We start from the raw sequence: 14,616 nt of genomic DNA on the forward strand, positions 1-14,616 counted from the left end.
CTCTGCACCCCTTCCAGTGCCAGTATATCCTTTCTCAAGTAAGGAGACCAAAACTGTACACAGTACTCCAGGTGTGACCTCACCAGCACCTTATACAGCTGCAACATAACCTTGCTGTTTTTAAACTCCATCCCTCGAGCAACGAGGGACCAAAATTCCATTTGCCTTCTTAATTACCTGCTGCACCTGCAAACCAACGCCTTGAGATTCCTGCACAAGGACACTCAAGTCCCTCTGCACAGCAGCATGCTGCAATATTTTACCATTTAAATAATAGTCCATTTTGCTGTTATTCCTATCAAAATGGATGACCTCACATTTACCAACATTGTACTCTATCTGCCGGACCCTTGCCCACTCACTTAGACTATCTGTATCCATTTGCAGACTTTCAGCGTCCTGTGCACACTTTGCTCTGCAATTCATCTTAGTGTCATCTGCAAATTTTGACACACAACACTTGGTCCCCAACTCCAAATCGTCTGTGTAAATTGTAAACAATTGCAATCCCAACACTGATCCCTGACGCACACCTCTAGTCATTGATTGCCAACCAGAAAAACACCAATTTACCCCCCCGTTTGCTTTCTGTTTGTTAATCAATCCTCTATCCATGCTAGTATCCATAACATTGAGCACCTTTATCTTATGTAGCAGTCTTTGGTACGGCACCTTGTCAAATGCCTTCTGGAAATCCAGATACACCACATCCACAGGTTCCACATTGTCCACTGCGCATGTAATGTTCTCAAAGAATTCCATCAAATTAGTCAAACATGACCTGCCCTTCATGAACCCATGCTGCGTCTTACCAATGGGACAATTTATATCCAGATGTCTCGCTATTTCTTCCTTGATGATTGATAGATTCAAGCATTTCCCTACTACAGAAGTTGTTAACAGGCCTATAGTCACCTAACTTTTGTCTATCTCCTTTTTTAAACAGTGGCGTCACGTTTGCTGTTTTCCAATCTGCAGGAACCATCCCTGAGTCCAGCAAATTTTGGTAAGTTACCACTAATGCATTTGCTATTTCCTCCGCCATCTTTTTTAGTACCTGGGATGCATTCTGTCAGGACCAGGAGACTTGTCTGCCTTTAACTCTATTCACTTGCTCAACGCTACCTCTTTCATGATAATGATCATTTCTAGATTCTCACCTGCCATTGCTTTCCTGTCATCAATTTTTGACATGTTATTTGTGTCTTCCACTGTGAAGACCGACACAAAATACCTCTTCAATGCCTCAAACATTTTCTCATTTCCAGTTATTACATCCCCCTTCTCATCTTCTAAAGGACCAATGTTTACTTTAGTCACTGTTTTTCATTTTATATATTTGTAGAAACTTTTGCTATCTGTTTTTATATTCTAAGCTAGTTTACTCTCATAATCCATCTTGCTTTTCTTTATAACTTCTTTCGTGGCTTTCTGCTGACCTTTAAAGATTTCCCAATCCTCTAGGTTCCCACTAATCTTTGTCACTTTGTATGCATTTTCTTTCAATTTGATGCCCTCCTTTATTTCCTTAGATATCCATGGCTGATTATCTCTTTTTCTACAGTCCTTCCTTATCACTGAAATATACTTTTGCTGAGCACTGTGAAAGATCACTTTGAAAGTCCTCCACTATTCCTCAATTGTCCCACCATAAAGTTTTAGCTCCCAATCTACCTTAGCCAACTCCTCCTCCATTCTTTTGTAGTCTCCTTTGTTTAAGCACAAGACACTGGTATTGGATTTTTCCTTCTCACGCTCCATCTGTATTTTAAATTCAACCATACTGTGATCACTTCTTTCAAGGGGATCCCTAACCACAAGGTCATTAATGATTCCAATTTCATTACACAGGACAGATAGCTTGCTCCCTTGTCGGTTCCATTACATACTGTTCAGGGAAGCTATCACGGATACATTCTATGAACTCCTCTTCAAGGCTGCCCTGACCGACCTGATTTGACCAATTGATATGTAAATTAAAATCCCCCATGATAATTGCTATACCATTTTTACATGCATCAGTTATTTCTTTGTTCATTTCTCGTCCCACCATGATGTAATTATTTGGTGGCCTATAGATTACGCCTATCAGTGACTTTTTCTCCTTACAATTTCTAATTTTCACCCAAATAGATTCAACCTTTTTTTCCATAGAACGTATATCATCTCTCACTACCACCCTGATATCATCCTTAAATATCAGAGCTATACCACCTCCCTTACCTTCCTGTCAGTCCCTCTGAACAGTCTGATACCCCTAGATATTCAACTCCTAGTCGTGACCATTCTGCAACCATGTCTCTGTAATGGCCATCAAATCATATTTGTTGGCAGTGATTTGTGCTGTCAACTCATTTACCTTGTTTCGAATGCTACGAGCATTCAGATAAAGTGCCTTTATGCTTGTTTTTGTCCCTTGTTTTGAATTCTAACACTTCCATTAATAATATCTCCTGAGTTCTCCTTCCTTTTAACTTTTTTCCTGATTTTTAATGTAGGTGGAACCTTCTCCCCACATTTTGTCCTTTCTCCCTCCTTCTCGGACTCCTTACATAGGTTCCTATCCCTCTGAGAACAAGTATGAGGCCTTGTTAGTCATGAAACAGGGGAAGATGAGGGAGAAAATGGTGACCGTGACTTCTCTAAAATTCATTTGGACAATGAGGAAATACTGGGAAATTTAAACCAATGGTTCAGTCATCTCCCAGACCCTGTGGGCGGCGCGGTAGCACATTGGTTAGTACTGTTGCCTCACAGCACCAGGGACCCAAGTTCAATTCTAGCCACGGTCACTGTTTGTGGAGTTTGCACGTTCTCCCCACGTCTGCGTGAGTTTGCTCTGGGTGCTCCAGTTTCCTCCTATACTCCAAAGATGTGCAGATACGGTGCATTGGCTATGCTGAATTACCCTAGTGTCAAGGAGTTAGCAGGGTAAATAAGTGGGGTTATGGGGATGGGGCCTGGGTGGGATTGTGGGTCGGTGCAGACATGATGGGCCAAATGGCCTCCTTCTGCACTGTAGGGATTCTATGATAAGAGCCAGAGTGAATGGATAGAGTTAATGTAGGCCAAAACATGTATTTGCAGGGATAAACTAGGCACAACTGCGTTAGCAACACATGAGGTAGATGTGGGGGCATCGCTCCAATCAAACAAAATCCCTATAGGTTAAATCCAGCTAAGTTATTGCAGGTACAAAAGGAAATTGAATAAATGCTCCAAAATGATCTTACAGAATTAAGTTCTCATGATTGGCACTTCCCCATCATCCTGGTGACCAAGTTGGATACAACCCAGAAACTGCACAAACTACAGGTGGGTGGAAAACTGCTTAAAGACCATAGGATGATCAAAATGTATCATTAAAATTGACTTGCTAAAGGGCTATTGGCAAGTACCTTTGGCTGAGAGGGCAAAGGAAATCTCCGTGTTTGTGATGCCACAGGACTTTATCAATTTAAGGTAATGTTGCTCAGGATGAAGAACAGCCCTGCAACATTTCATGGGCTTATGAAGCAGGTGATTCGAGGATTGAATCATTGTTCGGTATACATCGATGGTTTGGTGGTATTCAGGCAGATTTGGGAACAGCATTTGTGCCGCATAAAGGAACTGTTTGACCAAATCAAATTTGTGATGAACCTGAGAAAAAGGTGAATTGGCTCAGGCCCACATTTCAGACCTGGGATATGTAGTGGCACCACATGAGACACAAACATCCAGCCCATTTGGAGTTGTCTCTGAACAGCTGGTCAGGCAGGTGGGTTGCTTGAAATGAGTTTATTAGCATCTTTCAGGTTGGTGAATCCTACCTGACGGACGCTGCCAGTGCCTATGGGAAATACTCCCATTTTTCTGCCAACGTGGGCACTGAGCCCCAAAGTGGGAAAATCAGGCCCTCAATCTCCAGAATGGAAAATTCTGTGATTTTCTTCATTTCAGCACAATGAGGATGCCTGTACGTACACCAGCATATGGGCAGGACTTAAAACACATAAAAACTCAAGCTATTAATAATGTATATTTAAGCTGGAGATGAATACTATGGTATATCTAATAACTATAATTAACTTATTTTCATTTCACAGCTTCCCATCAGTAACACAATTCAAAATTATAGTTTTATATTCAATTGTACCCACTAAGCCACCATTATGAGTTAATATCAGGCTTTCCTTTATAGCAATGTTATAACATCACAGTAATAATTTCATGCAAGTTTTTTTTACATAATGAACTGGACAAAGAATATCTTATATTCATGTTTCCTTTTCATTTATTACCCATCTTGTGGTAGATTCAGGATGGTTGGTGCAGAGAACTGGGATCGTATTACCTGGTGCCAATTCCTCAATCAGAAACTCTGTTACAGCAGTGTCACGCAAATAGGTAGAAATTTAATCATCCTGGCAAATCTGCCACAGAGGGAACAAAACCTGTTAGTTTAGCCCTTCCTTGTCCCTTCAGAAACTGGTGACTCATACATTTGTTGCATTTAATAGATATTTAGGGTCTACCCAGAAAAATCTTGAGCAAGTAGTTCTTGTTCAGAGTGAGAAAGGACAATCAGTATTGTTACAATATTTAACTCTGATATTGTGTCTTGAGTTTCACATTTTTTTTAAATACATAATTTTTGAATCGAGCTTATCAATTGGAAACATTGGTGGCCACAAACTGGAGCACCCATGGTACCTCTCATGAATATTTTGGGAATGTAATCAATGTTTAAGTTAACTATTTTATTGTTTTCTTTAGTTTTCAGCCCTGTTGACATATTTCAAAATGTATTCTTTTCTAATAATTCTCTAAATCTTATAATACCAGAAGGAATTTCAGGTCCCTCTTCGCCTCTGCAGATTCTTGCATTCATCTTCAGATCTGCTCATCATTTTCTTGCAATTTTCCGAGTCTAATTTTTCATTCTTGTTTTACTTTGAATTTTTTTTATGCCTCTAGACTTCCAGTACCTGGGAAATCAGCTGTGATACATCAGACATCAAAGAATCAGGCATTTGTTGTACCCATTAATATTATTCCGATAAACTGAGTATATTTGGTTCACTGAGGTCACTTCATTTAAATCCCTCTCAAATTTTATTGGAACTTGACTTTTACATTAAAGTTATAACATGGTATTGAACTAAATACTTCCTGTAGAGCGCAGAATTACCACAAAAGCAAAATTTAAAGCTTTATCTGTTAGTCTATGATGTTTGATGTATCAAGAGTGTTAAGTTACTCCTGAAACCACAGAAGATAAAGTAATAGGCGGCAATGAGCCCATGTCATGCTGTGCATAAGATCTGAGAGGTTTAATATTACATTTCTGAAATGCAGTGTTGAAATATAATTTAATGTTGTACCTCTTTGTAATGTCTCAATGCTGCTATGGATGTTGGATACCGTTTGGTTGGCCTTAATAGCTTTAAGTAGGTTGATTGTATATCCTTATTAACTTCAAGTACGATGTACATATATGCAAAAAAGGCTTCAAAGCTAGGAGCTGTCTCCATGCTTGATGGTACACATGACTCTATCCAACACTTAACTGATTCCATACTTCACTGTTTGAATGGTATTGTACTGTCCCATGTGAATCCTATCTAGGTAAGGGCCTTGCACTGCAATTGCCTTTGCAGTTATTGATCCAAAAATAATAAAATAAGACCTAGAGCCCGATTTTACCAAACAGGCACGAAAACTTGGTAAAGTTGGACATGAGGTGAATAGCACGGTACACGCCCGTGTCCGTGCAGATTCCCACTTTACCAAGGCCCAAAAATGGCTGCAATTGGAACTGTGCCCGAAATGGGCGTGACTTCAATTTAAATACATTTGCATGTATTTAAATTGACTTAATGAGCTGGGCAATCTGACCAGCATTTCCCCCTTTACCATCACATTCGCCCATCCAGATTCAGCACGAAACAGATATGCTCAGTAAAGGTTTGTTTCAGGCACTCCAGCTTCTGAAGAGGTAAGAACAGAGCTTCCAACAGCTCTCTGACTCAGACCGGTGGTGGGGTGGGAGTCGGTGGCAGCGGTGGGGAGGCGAGCCAAATCATTCTCGGGGAGGGGTTGGCGGGGGGAGGAAGGCCCGATTGTTCTCTGATTGGGTGGGGAGGAGGGGGGAGGCCAGATCGATCTCTGGTTGGGGGGTGGGGGAAATGAACGCAGGAGCAGGGGGGTCCGCTGCCACTCTGGGGGGGACTGCAGCAGGGGTCATGATCAGTCTGGGTAGCGGGGTGGGGTGGGGGGTTGGTGGGTAGATAGGGGGGACAGTTACATTGTTGGGGTGGGGCAATGTCTGTGAGGCCATCGCTCCAGACTGCTTTATCTGCTTTTTGCGGACTGGGAGCAATGTGGCAGGGGCGCGTTTCTCAAATTCTTTTTCACTGCACATGCAAAGTCGAAGCTCCGATCAGAGCAGCAGCCCCATCCACAGCGTGATTCAGACTCATGACTTTTTTTTCATGTTGAGTGTGTATGCGCTGGAGAGCAAGGGGCGATTCTTCCACAAGTGCTGAATTGGTGGGAAAGCCGTTCTAAATCCTGTCTGTTCTGACAGTTCAGCTTCTCACCTGACTCTCTGCACTCTATGCACTGAAGAGGTCCCAGTCACGAATCTCATGAAAAACCCACTGGGGGGTGGGGGGGAGGGGGGGTGGCGGGCCTATTTGCACCAGAGTTTGACAGCTGTGGAGCTCTGCGCGTGCACAGTAACCCCAGTACTGTCAACCTCCCATTTGCTGGCCAGCCCAATCATTGGCCAGCCTGGAGCCTCGGTGGAGCTTCTTCACTGCACAGGATCTTCAACCGATGCTATACACTAGATACATCGATGACATTTTCTTCCTTTGGCCTCATGGTGAACAATCACTGAAACAACTATATGATGATATCAACAAATTCCACCCCACCATCAGACTCACAATGGACTATTCTCCAAAATCGGTTGCATTCTTGGACTCATGCATCTCCATTAAGGACGGTCACCTCAGCACCTCACTATACCGCAAGCCCACAGACAATCTCACAATGCTCCACTTCTCCAGCTTCCACCCTAAACGTGTTAAAGAAGCCATCCCCTGTGGACAAGCCCTCCGTATACACAGGATTTGCTCAGATGAGGAGGATCGTGACAGACACATCCAGACGCTGAAAGATGCCCTCATAAGAACAGGATATGGCGCTCGACTCATACATCGACCGTTCCGATGCGCTGCAGCAAAAAACCGCACTGATCTCCTCAGAACACAAACCCAGGACACAGTGGACAGAGTACCCTTCGTCGTCCAGTACTTCTCCAGAGCGGAGAAGCTACAACATCTTCTCCGGAGTCTTCAACATATCATAGATGAAGACGAACATCTCGCCAGGGCTATCCCCACACCCCCACTTCTTGCCTTCAGACAACCACACAACCTCAAACAGACCATTGTTCGCAGCAAACTACCCAGCCTTCAGGAGAACAGTGACCACAATACCACACAACCCTGCCACAGCAACCTCTGCAAGACATGCCGGATCATCGACATGGATACCATCATCACACGTGAGAATACCATCCACCAGGTACACGGTAAATACTCTTGCAACTCGGCCAACGTTGTCTACCTGATACGTTGCAAGAAAGGATGTCCCGAAGCATGGTACGTTGGGGAGACCATGCAGACACTACAACAATGGATGAATGAACATCGCTCGACAATCACCAGGCAAGACTGTTCCCTTCCTGTTGGCGAACACTTCAGTGGTCACGGGCATTCAGCCTCTGACCTTCGGGTAAGCATTCTCCAAGGTGGCCTTCACGACACACGACACACGACAGCGCAGAGTCGCTGAACAGAGACTGATAGCCAAGTTCCGCACACATGAGGACGGTCTCAACAGGGATCTTGGGTTCATGTCGCACTATCTGTAACCCCCATGACTTGCCTGGGTTTGCAAAACCTCGCTTACTGTACTGTCTGGAGACAATACACATCTCTTTAACCTGTGATCAGTGCTCCTTCCACACACATTGTCGGCCACTGTAGGACTTGAACAGCAGGTTAGGTGTAAAGATTCGCATTCTAATCAGTAATCTGTAAACTGTCTGTGCTTTATATGCTCTGTCTGAGGCCAGAACTCTCCATTCACTTGAAGAAGAGGGAGTCCCCTCGAAAGCTTGTGAGTTTACTATCAAATAAATTGGTTGGACTAAAACCTGGTGTTGTCAGACTTTTTACTGTGTTTACCTCAGTCCAACGCCGGCATATCCACATCAAGCCTGGAGCCTCCACAGTGCTGCCTTTCCAGCACCCCCCCATGGCCCGATCGCAGCCCCCATTACAATTTCCGGGCCTGCCCTGAACTCTTTACCACCCCCCCCCCCCCCCCCCCCCCCCCCCACACTCTGGAATGCCCCGATGACCAATCCCCAGCGGTGGCAATTCCCCTCACCCCACTCACCTCATCAACTCTCATTCTCCCACTAACACGCCGCCCCCCCCCCCCCCCCCCCCCGGCCTCCCCAGCCAGGGTCAGGCTCACGTCTACCCCCAGCCTGCTCTAATCACTGCCATCCCAGACTGATCCCAACACAGAGTAGCAGTGGGACCCACCACCCCCACCAACTGCCCCAGGCTCTGCCCACAATAGGTTCCACCCTGGGCAGTGCCAGGGAGCATAGGCTGGCATTGCCAGGATGCCCATGCTCAAGGGACACCATCCCCTCACTGTCTGACCTCCTGGAGGGCCCAATTGCCCCCCTTCATTGTGTCAGGGTCTCCTGGAAGCTCCCCAAACATGGGGAGCTAGTATCATCCCTGCCAGAATGAAATACTCCTGGCGGAGTGGGAGATTTGATCAGGACCTGAAAAGTCCTGGTAATTAACAAAAATACATATTTAAAACAGATTAAAAACAAATTTAAATGACTTACCTGCCTTCCTGCCGGTTTCCAAGGTGGTCTGGCCGGCGATTGTTTACCAGCTCAGGGACGTGCGTACGCGTTCCCCATGCGTGCACAAATCCCTGTTCAAGCTCACAGACGCGCGTCTCCCGGACCTGCCAGAAAAGTGGTGGGCCGCAATGGGAAAACCGCAGCCCAGTTTTCCAAGCTGGATCTGAATTGCCCAGATTCAGCACTTAGAATCAAAATGGTAAAATTACCTCCCTAATAACTTACTTCAGCAAACAGTCAGTAATGAAGGCTCCTGACTTTCTGAATGTTTCCAGCATTTTGTGGTTTTATTTCGGATTTGTAAAATCACAGCATTTCGCTGTGATTATTTGTGTCAGGAGAAGTCATTGTTATTAATCTTTTTCTCAGATATTAAACAGTCAAAGAAAACCTCCCAATTTGAATTTCTATTGTCATGGCTTTGGAGTCAGTTTCATAAGAATGTAGGGGATAGAGGCCGGAGTAAGCTATTCAGCCCAATGAGCTTACTCCACCATTCACCCTGATTGTGGCTGATACCAGCATCATTTACCTACAGTGACCCCACAATCGCTTGATGTTTTAACGAAAAATCTGCTGCTCTTTGTCTTCAGTATCCTCAATGACTCAGCCTCTACAGCTCTTTGGGGTAGGGAATTCCTCTGAGTAAAGGAATTCCTCCTCACCTCAGTCCTATAAGGCCTACCTCTTATTCTGATACTTTGTCTCTGACCTAGACCTTTCCTTCACCCTCTATAACATTTCAATAAAAAGTGAAAATTCTAGACCTTTTTTGCATTTCCTCTGTCAAACACTGTTTAAAAAAAAATTGAATGCTTCAATGAGATCACTCTCATTCTCCTAAACATTAGAGAATATTGGCCCAGTCCCCTGAATTTCCTTTTTGCAATGCAGAAGTTTGATTTTGACAGTAAACTTCTAGGGCATCCAGATAGTTCTGCATCCCCTTTCCAGTGAATAGTATGGTATGAATATGTTGAATAGTCTTCCATACGGTTTGCATTCAGACCAGTCAAACCTCTGTTATGTTCGTCACAAAGGACGAATATGCGCATAACAAAATCAATGGCTATCCTGAGATTTTCAAAATGTGATTAAACATATAAATTTTATTTAGCTTGTCTCTAAAGATCACTGAGCTGTGGAAAGTATGCTGTAAAATATTAATGAGTGAAAACTTAACACATTTATTAGCATTTTCTCATTGTTCATAGAACCCCTACAGTGCAGAAGGAGGCCATTCAGCCCATTCCAGCCTGCATCGACAATTCCCCCCTAACCCCATGCATTTATCCCTGCCAGTCCTTCGGACGCTAAGCAGCAATTTAGCATCGCCAATCAACCTAACCCGCACATCTCTAGATTGTGGGAGGAAACCGGAGCAGCTGGAGGAAACCCACGCAGACACAGGGGGAGTGTTGTTGTTGCAGAGGAGTACTTCATTTAAAAATCTATGCACAACGGGCTGACTTTTACCAACCCTCTGGTGACAGGCTAGATTTGGGAAGTCTGAGGGGCATGCCCATTGCCTTCCCAACATCATAAAAATTTGCCAGAGGTGGGAAAAGTGGCAGACAACCAGCCCACCCAAAGCATAATTGAGCAAATTAAAGAGCTCGTCCCATCTCTGCTGACACTTTGCCATCGATTGGAAGCTTGCTGCCATGTAAGGAGACACAGGTAAACCCTGATGGCCTCCCAGCTGGATCTGGGGTGGCCTGCTTGTTGACCACTCTTCGACTCACTGCGTGGCAACAGCGAGCTGGCTGGGGCCTGCCTAACTATCCTTGTTTGAAGACCAATTGCCACAACTGCACTCCCATCCTCTGGGTGGAGCCATTGCAGTGACCGCAGCTTGTGGTGGCATTGCTGAGCCACTGCCCCCTGGACTGGGCCACCATTATTGATCGTGAATCTACTTACTTGGCTGCCACTGACAAAATATGGCCCTTGGACCTGCTACCCATCAAAGCAAGATCACCCACCATCAATTTTCTGCCCCAGCACCAGGACTATTGCTGTTGATGTAAAATTTAGTCCAATGTCATCAGTATAATCAGAGATTTTAAAAGAAATCATTTAAGCTTGTAGATTAGTGTCTGCTGCATAATGTAAGGGCTAGGACGTTGGTTACAATGGTTTATCAACTTTATTATTTTTCAATTTGGTCCAAAAGGAGCAGGGCACATACATAGTCTTGTAAATGATAACAGATGGATGGTTTAATATACGCTAATCTCCTCTGTAGCCTTTGTTACACCTGCTCTGCATTGTCTGTAAGCAAGTGGGGGAAACATCTTTGGAGATTGATTTTTGACTCTCGTGCATCATAATATTTGGGTGGCTTTAATCCAAGTGTTCTTCAACATCATGCCCTCCAGGAAAAATAAAATCACTTTTTATCATGAAGACAAATCAATTCTAATTTCAATTAACTAGCTATCAACTTTTAAAATTGTGGTCCCACTATTTACTTGGGGCGATTAAGAAATTGTCAGAAAATGATTCCTGAAAAGGGAACCCCGAAACACCAAGTTTCTCTGACGTTCTGTTGAAATGAATAGCAAGGGTAATTTTCTGTTTGGTTCCCATAAAACAGGTAACCTGATGAACCAAATCACTGGGGAAAATGGGAGGGTTGGGGAGATCACGGGATGGGGGCAAAATCAAAGTCAGGTTGATCAGATGAAGATTGTGGAGAAAGTGGGAGTTGTGGGGGGAGGTGAGATTGTGGTTATCAATGGGGACAATGTGAAGATTGGGGTAAGATCGTGCAGATCAGAGTGGGGTGGGACCCTGCCCATTGGGACAGACTGTGGAGGGTGATACTGAAATCCTTGAGCTCAGGGGTGGGTTTCAGATGCATTTATTTACCTGATGAATCTGGCCCTTTCTGCTTCCTGCCTGGTTACCTGAGCCCTGGGAGCATGCAAGAAATGGGATAAAAGAAACTACCATCCTGTTAAAATGGACCTGCAGCCTATTTTGAAGCTTTAACTGTTTGGCTTGCCTTGTGAGAAGAGGCTGATTGCCTGAACTCTGACCCACATCCAGCAAAACTGGGAGTTGGGTAGCTCGGGTTAGTTTGGAAGTTTTAAACATCTTCGTTTTGCACCTGCCCTCGACCCACCCTACCTTGGACATTAAAATTCCCCCTACATTTTAAGAAAGAAATTTACCATCCCTTTCACAAACTCATGTCATTTTTGCTCAAACGTGCAATTATTTATGGAATAATCTGCATTAAAATAATCATAACGTGGGCTTTAAACATAAAAAGAAAAAAAAATCATCTTTCAATTTGCTGCAGATTAACAAAATACAACAACTTGAATTTATGTTGTACAGTTAGCAGAACAGGGTGATTCACAGAGGCATAATCAGGTCAAAATGGATGCCAAGCCAAATAAGGAGATAGATATTAATAGAAGTTACAAAAACTTTAATCAAGTGGGTTTTAAGTAGGATCTTAAAGAAATGAGAATGTTCCACTCATACCATTACTAAATGATTCACTACTGAATCACTCATTTCATCCTGAGTCTATGACTCCTTATTCTACACTTGCCATTCAACATCTACCCCTTCAAGCTCACTGAGAATTGTATTTATCTTAATAAGATTCAGAGAATCTAGGCTTATTCTACTCAATTCTCATCATAGGACAAACCCGATGAATTCAAACCATGGGAACGCAGGAGATAATGGTGCCTAGAGGGAGAAATGTTCATGCTGGACTTGCTGATGGCAGGGGAGAGTGAAAAACATGTTGATGAGTATGAGTCGGGAGGCGCAGAGCAGAAGAGAGCGGGGAAAAGAGGCAATGTGGCAAGGAAAGGAAAAGGATGAAGTTGAGGGGTATAAGAGAGATGAGGGGAGACGAATGTACATTTGCTAAGCATGGAGAGAAAAACTGGAGCATTGGAAGAGGCTGCTACAGACCCTAAGCAGCCGGGGGGAGAACAAAAGGACCCCTTCTAAGTAATTAATGTTGTGAAATTCTGTAATTATACCGAAAGATAGACCTGCTGTTTCCAGCATGTTCTGGTTTTATTTCACTGACCAAAGAACTTCACACATATGCGGCTGGAGAATTTTCCTCCCCAGGAGTTCTTGCTGAATGTTACTGCTGCTTTTTCGCCTTTTTATTTGATTCATTTTTACTGCAGACTGTACAAACTCAATCTGAGATGGCCACCTGGCAGGAGTCTCATCCATGTTTTAGTCCATCAGAAATCAGCACCGAACGCCTCCAACCTTGTTGGAGGCGTTTGGAGGCCAGGATTCTCCAGTGCCGCTGCAGTGAGTGGAGTTTCAGCTGAGCAGCAAAATTTCTCTTCTCACTGGCAGCGGGGTGGGTAAGAATAAGATCAGAGAAAACTCAGCACAAAATGCCATTACAACAATTTCATATCATGGGCTAGATTTTTCAGCAATAAAAACTCTAAGTGCTCACTATTATTACTCCTCTGGTATTGGCAGCAACATGTAATGTCCACACAGAAGGAGTTAAATGCAGAAATTCAAAAGTTGCTGTCAGTGATTTTATTCTTCTCTATTGGTTGCATCGGTGAGGTACCCCCAGATTGCAAACGCGTGGGTGGCGCGGTGGCACAATGGCTAACATTGCCGACTCCTAGCGCCAGGGGCTCCCAGTTCATTTCTGGCCATGGGACACTGTCTGTGTGGAGTTTGCACCTTCTCCCCGTGTTGGCGTGGGTTTCTCCGGGTGCTCTGGTTTTCTCCCACAGTCCAAAGATGTGCAGGTTAGGTTGATTGGCCATGCTAAATTGACCCTCGTGTAAGTGGATTAGCAGGGTAAATATGGGGTTACAGGACTGTAGGGATTCTTTGATTTTCTGATCTGGAGATCGCCAAACAAAAACTTGTCCCCTTTCAATATCTAGTTGTTAAAAAGTCAGTTACACTTTGTGAATGAGGTGTAATGGATTTTTAATAGCATGCTAAATTCAGGATTACTGTTGAACAGTGTCACCGCCCCAGAAAGAATAATTCTACGTTTGTGGAATGTAAAATTTCTCCCAATATGACTATTTGAAAAGTTCCATTTTTTAAAAAAAGGGTGAGATTTTGCACACCTCCATGTTTCAGGGTGACAGAAGCTGCCTGCCACTGGCCAGCAGCGGGAACTTCGGATTCCTGTTCTCTCCTTCGCTAGGAAACCCACAGCGGGTGTTCGCCATTGGTGGGAGCGGAAGATCCCACTGGCAAGAACAGCTGGAAAATTCCAGCCAGTATTTTTTTTAAAGAAATTATTTATGACTTATCAACTGTTACCTTTCAACCCATGAGAATGCGCCAATCATTTCCTTCACCCGCTACAACATTTTAATAGAAAGTGAAAAGTCAGTGTATTTTCCTTATTGGTTTGCCGTTTGTGAGAATGTGTCACTGGGCTGACCCAACTTACTCACAACGCTGGATGTCTGGTGACCCCATTGACTTGCCTCCAGATTCAAATTGACGTCAGGAAAGGAGAAAATCCACAGGACAGAGATCACGAGGTTCTTGAGGTCAATTCTCGTCAAGGTCAACAGTGAGTGCTGTTGTTTCACCACTGATTGCAAAATTTAGACCATTACATATGTGCAGTTGTAAATTATTGACATAATTACTTAAGTGCACTGTAATATTACGTCACGTGT

Source organism: Carcharhinus amblyrhynchos, chromosome 11 (assembly GCF_965287045.1).
Source record: "Carcharhinus amblyrhynchos chromosome 11, sCarAmb.v2.hapA, whole genome shotgun sequence".
NCBI classification, from domain to species: domain Eukaryota; kingdom Metazoa; phylum Chordata; class Chondrichthyes; order Carcharhiniformes; family Carcharhinidae; genus Carcharhinus; species Carcharhinus amblyrhynchos.